The 6,920-nt window shown below is 41.4% G+C and overlaps 1 long non-coding RNA gene across 1 annotated transcript; it reads left to right on the top strand.

Moving 5' to 3' along the window:
- The first annotated feature begins 3,092 nt into the window (after positions 1–3,092).
- LOC308104290 lies at positions 3,093–6,563 on the top strand. Its single transcript, XR_013934813.1, has 4 exons — positions 3,093–3,162; positions 4,307–4,340; positions 5,363–5,472; positions 6,439–6,563. It is a non-coding gene; the product is annotated as an uncharacterized lncRNA (long non-coding RNA).
- Positions 6,564–6,920: the final 357 nt, after the last annotated feature.

The raw sequence follows: 6,920 nt of genomic DNA, 5'->3' as shown, positions 1-6,920 counted from the left end.
AGTTTTTGTTTTAAGAGAAAATCAGAATAAGCTAAGATAAAACAGATAGAAAATGAGAATAAAGCAGCTCAAAAATATGAATAAAAAACCTCAATAAAAGGCATCAGTGAGAACAGAAAAGTCTTTGATTTCCGAAGATACTTTTAGACACAGACCCAGACACACTAGGTAGGCAAGAAGACATAACGAGTAACGACTATGATGAAACCTCTCAAACAACCAAAGCAACACAATCTATTGCCTATTCAACTCAAACAAAAAGCACTTTTAAAATGACCGTAGTCGACCAAAGTACTACTCAGGTCACTGATAAAAAACAAAAACAAGAGAACAAATTAACAAACAAGAAAAGCAAAAACAATGACAAACATCAATTACCACCCCAGAACAGAACAGCAAGATTTTAATTGCCTCTGTGCGCCTGTGTGCGCCTGTGTGTGTTAGTGCATGCGTGCGAGCATGCATGTGGGTGTGTGCGTGTGTTTGTCTATGAGGGAGATTATCTCAACTAGGGGTGTGCCGACACTAATTTCACCAAACGATACGATACGATATTTGGCTCACAACTTTGATACGATTTCGATACGATACGATACGCACTTTTTTATTATGAAAATATATGGGGGAGAGAAAATGCAAACAAATAATTCTGTTTTTGCATTATTCAGACGCAAACTTGTAGCTTTTCAGCTACAATAGCCGTTTTGAATCCAAATAGGGCAATAGTGTGACACCTGACCCGAAAAAAAACAACATGTTGTCACCCTTTTCACCTCGGGGCTGTTTTCAAGCCTGATTATTATTATTGTAAAAAAAGAAAAAGAAAAAAAAATCGATATTTTTTTTTCTCCAAAACGATACATATCGTCACGAAAACGTATCGCGATATATCGCGGGACGATATATCAGCACACCCCTAATCTCAACCTCTTATCCGGAATCGGGGCGCGGGGGTAACAGTTCCAACAGAGAGCTCCAGACTTCCCTTTCCAGAGCAACATTAGCAACTTCCTCCTGGGGGATTCTGAGGCGTTCCAAGTAGAGCTCTTCACAGGTCCAAAAAACGGTCCTAATGGACCAGTGAAATTTGGTTAGTTTCCGAGCCGTTCCGAGATTTTTTTCAAATAACGATACTGAATGCGGGTGGACCCGTGACAATTTGGTCCGATTTTATGGACCCGGTCCCTAATTGGACAGGTAATTTTTTTTCCAAGATCCGATTAGTTCCGAGACCCAGACTGTTGGATATTATATAGGCTATGAGACTCGATGCTGCTATTTAGTAGGCTATTATCTGTGATGGCAGCACATTGCGCTGCACAGAAAAATCCTCAGCGTGCATTTAACTCTGGGAGAGTGTTAAGTACGAAATGATCCAAACGGACCGATTTTTACACAATCCTGTGTTCATAGATAGCGGAACACATGATCGCACACTCCACGTGCGCATTTTGATTCCATCAGTATAGTTTGATTCGCTCTGAGTCTGTGCCATAGACTGGTCTGTGCACTCTCTGCTCTCGGCAAGACTCGGCATGTGTGGCTCAACTTTGTAGCGTAGTGCGGTTCAGTAATCTGATCCCAGGTCAGTGTAATCATCGTAGCACTGCAATGCTTTTCTCTACCGATAAGCGCTGAGCACGGGTCTTCTCGGATCCACTCTGGTATTATACATAATGATAAACAGACCCGAGGTCTGAGATAATAGAACCGACCCGGGTCTGAGTGATTTTGGTAAAACACAGATCCGGACCCGTACGGATCTGTACTCTGTATTTTCGGAATCGGGGGACCCGTGAAGAGCTGTAGTTCCAAGGCCAATGCCTCCTCCCAGTGGGACGTGCAGCGAGGACCTCGCTAGGGAGACCCTCGGGAGGCATCCGTACCAGATGCCCGAACCACCTAAGCTGGCTCCTTTCTAAGTGAAGGAAAGGCTCTATTCCGAGTCTCGCGCGGATGACTGAACTTCCCACCCTATCTCTAAGGGACAGGCCGGCCACCCGTCTGAGAAAACTCATTTCATCCGCTTGTATCCGCGATCTTATTCTTTCGGTCATGACCCACACTTCATGACCATAGGTGAGAGTAGGAACGAAGATTGCTCGGTATATCGAGAGTTTTGCCTATGAGGGAGAGATACAGATAATTTTGTTATTACGTTTTCACCCCTGTCCATCTGTCTGTCTTTGTGTGAGTGTCTAACAGCTAATCTCTGGCACCGCTGGACTGATTGGCATGAAACTTTGCACGCACACTCCCAGTAGGCCCGCTCCGAATTGTTCAAATTGCCACTATAATAGGGCGCTTTTAGCCTGGCTCCAGCCCCTGAAATCGCTAGCCTCGCATTCTACAGCGTCTGGTGACGCTGTAGAAGGCAGGGTTTTCTCGGTTGAAAATCTAACCGGCGGCCCGGCCCAATCTGGATCGGTTTAATCCAGTATGAATCAATCGCTAAAGAGTCCCACTTTGGCCACGCCCCCATCTCAGAAATCGGCTCCACTGAGAGCGCTTTCTATGGAGTTACATTTGTGTCTTTATTAACCATACAAAAGAAAAACAATTGAGAGAGAAAAAATATAAACAGAGCAAAAACATGTTTTGAATGAAACTAATTAAAACAGCAAGCAAAAAAATAATATTTGCAAGCAAAGAAAATTATATAAACACATCAAACATTTTTTTTTGAATGAAAAGAAATTAAAACTGCAATCAAAAAAATATATTTGCAAGCAAAAAGAAAAATAATTTGAGATCAAAACTTTTAAAACTCAAGAGTAAAAAAATAAGGAAAAACTTTTTAAACTACATAAAACAAAATACTAAAATGTATGTGTAATAACATTTGTTATGCTAATAAAAATTTGAATGTTTTTGTTTTACTCTTTGCGAATGAATGTTCTCTCTCTCAAAACTCTGTCTCTTTGGTCTCGATTTTTTTTTTCTCTTTCGGATTTTTTTGTGTGAGGGGTTAAAGTTCAAAAGGCGGGTCCTACGCTGATAGATGTAAGCGGTCACTCGGAGTCTGAGTGACAGCTTGACAACTTCCTGAATCCCCCCCCCCCTCCCCCGGCGAACAACAACATTCTCCTCTGGTACATTTCTCCAGCTGTGGCAGATTTTTGTGCTGCGAAACTTACTTACTTACTGACAGATAGTCAGTGCGTAAGTATTTTAACTTCCCTCCTTTTAACTTGTTCACATATTAGGCCTATGGCGGCTTTATTTAAGATGTAGTAAGTTAAAATACGTTATTGTGCTGCTAGTGGCCGTCACTCGCACGTCCAACGGCGATTGCCAGCCTGCAGCATGTGGTTGCATGTATATTATGTAGCTACTCCAGTTACCATGTCAATCATCTATAACGCTAGTTTATGCTCTTATTGTGATGTTCTGCAATTATTTTAGCGTTGTGTGATGAAACTAGTATCATTGAGTGAATTAAATGTGCAGCTCAGTGTGCTAGGCTTTCAACTACTCCAAACAAATACATTCTGACGTTTGCGTAACTGTTTATATATTGACTTAATTGTTGTTCTGGGAACCCAAATGAGTATGAAACTTAAGCCAGGGGTCTTCAACGCTTTTCAGGCCAAGGACCCCCTAGCTCAGAGAGAGATGAAGCAGGGCCCCCAATACTGAATAAAATTAAGATTACACTTTTTCATATATTTCATAAATAGCTTCATAGACTTGTTTAACAGACACTGTCATGTTGGATTTATGTTAATGTGTATTATCAGACTTCAGCCCTCAAACACTTAGTAAACTTGTCCTTTCACTCTGTATTTGGTCTGCTCTTTTTTCCCTCTAGTCTACACCAAACATCTTTCCCAAAAATAGCAAATCTACAAGCTCGCAGTGCAAGGCGCTGTGAGCTTGTAGATCTGCAATTTTTTTTCTAAAGTTCTCTTCAGTGTAGGGAGGGATGCTAGGGTTCAAGTGGTTAATGTAAAAAAAAACATACATTTGGCGGCCCCCTGTCGTAACTCTGAGGACCGCCTAGCCTAGGGGTTACGGTGACGGACCCCCTGTTGAAGACCCCTGACTTAAGCATTTATAAGCCTAAACTCACCCTATTTTGTCTCACCACACGACGTGCTACTGTACACGGTACAGTAAAAGGGGAAACCACACCAATGTCCTAATTGCCAGAAATGATAGTACCCAAGAAAAGTGTTTCTTAATCAAAAATCAAAGCAGCCTAATCAAAAATATGAAAACAACACGGTACACATTTGGGCTCCTACAGCCTGTAGCCACGTATTATGGCCTCAATGACAATAACTTCTCCTTGTCTCCCTGGCAGAATGCAGAACCAACCATGCAGGCCACAGGCCCAGGTAAGGATAATTTGTTCACATTCATAATACATTTGGTCACCATGTGGTCATTGCGGGACAAAATATTAAGTTGTTTTCCAGTGTTGTCCTGCGTGTGTGTGACTTGAATAATAAGAACAAATGAATGTTAAAGCCAATCGATAGCTGCAGAGTGGCGACAGTCCCTTTTGAATGAGTGCATCTGCCAATTGTAAAAAAGTAGCATTGTTCTTCATAAATAGACAATATTATTTAATGAAGACGGAATGCACTTGCCCATCGGGCAACCTGAAGGCAAAACTCATTAAGCAGAGCGTCTGCTTAATGCCTAAATTGTAATTGTACAGTTTACGTTTTAAAAACGCTGTCATAAAATTTGATCTCTGTTATTCTTTTCCTTTTGTAAGGGCTCTTGTCCTACACATGCGCACCAAACACATACCAATGCTGCAACAGCTTCATGAATGCCTTGAGGTTTAGGACCTCATCAAGAGATCAAGCCAATGTCAAGAAGAGCCAATGGAGTGTTGCAGTATGTTTGTTGTTGGGGAAGATGACACGGTTTGTTCAAGTGGATATTTTTTGTCTCGGCCAGGCCGAAAGGCATGTGTGTGTGCGTGCATGTGTGGTTCCGTCTGTGGACAGCTAATCTCTGGCACCGTTGGCTGGATCCCAGCCAACTGTGCACGCACACTCCCTGGATGGCAGAGCCGAACCTCTGCCCCAATTTTTTCACATGGGCCTCCTATAGTGTTTATATTACTCCTCCAAATTTTGTCCAAACATCATGCCAATCGGTACACATTATCTCTATAGTCAAGTGATCAAGACGGCTCCATCCGATTTTTCATATTCCATCCTGATTGGCGTATTCCCAACATTGCTGGCCCTCAATAACCTACCTGACCTGGTGGAGACCTGTGCTCCGAGGAGCACTAGTCTTGTATTATTTTTAATGCCATAACATTTCCTCAAGTGACAAGTGTTTTTTTCATTGTTGGATCAAACTGTTGGGCTGTAATACTATATTTTTTCTTTCTTAGGTGGACGTGCATTGTGTCACACCTGGCCCCAGAAATGCGTCCACAAGGCTCGACAAATCATGTGGAGGAGTCCAAGATCTTGGATCACTTCCAATATCTTTTACTTGAGGGTAGGTAAAACCTTCCATAAGACATTTTGATATTGGCTTAGGAGATCCTACACCAGTGGTTCCCAAACTTCTTGGGCTCAGGTCACCCCTGTAAATAACTTTTTCATCCACGGCACCCCTGAATTACATTGTTACTTTACAGCACCTTACATTTATGTCGCATTATGGTATGTATTATGTAAATCCTCCCCCCTAAGTTACAGTATGTCACGAGGAAAACTGAGAGAATATCTGTTTCCATTATAGGACAGATTGAAAATAACATTATACTTGACGTTTAACCACTTGAACCCCAGCATTCCTATTCTGAGGGGAACATTCACCAAAAATAGCAGATATACAAGCTCACAACGTGTTGTGAGCTTGTAGATCTGTTAATTTTGGTGAAGAGATTATGCACCAAGTACGGTGCACCTCAAGTCCGTTTTATTAAGTGTAGATGTTCTAAGTGTTAAACTGAAGTGATATATTGATACATTCCAAACATTATCAAAGTATTTTGCGGCACCCCTGGACTTGCGTCACTGCACCCACTTTGAGAAACCCTGTCCTACACTCATACAGCACATAATATACCCAGATTTTAACCGATTTTAGAATCAGAATAATCTTTGTCACAATCATCTTTATTGTCACATCACAGGTTTACAGGTGTAAAACAGTGGGTGAAATTTGTTTTTGTTTTTCATAAAGGAAAAAAGAACTAACCGGGTACAGGGCAAGCAATGTTCTCAAGTGATCGTAGTGTATCTTGTCAGTAGCACAACACAATTTAATTATCTAGATATCGGACTGTCAGACAAATAATACAGTTTCTGTTCATAATCATATTTGGTCCGCTGTGTATTTTATTGGTGATTCTTGTGAATGAGGCCATATTGCTCTCTTTACGTTCATTGGTATATTTTTTTAAGCTTTGAAACTTGTTACTTCAGATGTTGATTCTGATCTTTTGTCCTTTCTAAGATGTACAACCAGAAGATGCGGCTGAAGGAGAGAGACGCTCTGTGCCCATGGTGATGGCATGCAGTGGCTGACTGGGCAGGGACACAGGCATTTGCTGGTGTCGGAGAGAAAGAAATTCTAAATAGGCCAGGCCACACTGTTTGTTATCTCATTGTTAGTGCTTGTAACACTTCCAACAGCCCACCTTGAAGATTATGAGTCTTTTAAGACCTTTGACAGAGTGTAACTTGTAAATAACTGTACATTGTCACTTTCTTACTCCAGTCCATTTTTACTTGTGTTAAGGATACAAACTTTAAGGGAAACTTGGCCGATTATGAACCTAAATTGCACTGTGAGGACATCATATACTATTTGGATCACATGACAGCAGGAGGGGGTACATTGTTTAAAAATGTCAGCTGTGATGTAGAAATGAAATACTGTACAAAGAAGCAAAGAACACCCTCTTCATTTTTAAAGTGTTCCAGGTCCAATTTTGT

This window comes from Gymnoscopelus braueri (genome assembly GCF_963280865.1).
Source record: "Gymnoscopelus braueri genome assembly, chromosome: 17".
In the NCBI taxonomy this organism is placed as follows: domain Eukaryota; kingdom Metazoa; phylum Chordata; class Actinopteri; order Myctophiformes; family Myctophidae; genus Gymnoscopelus; species Gymnoscopelus braueri.
This window is presented reverse-complemented; position numbering and strand designations above follow the sequence as displayed.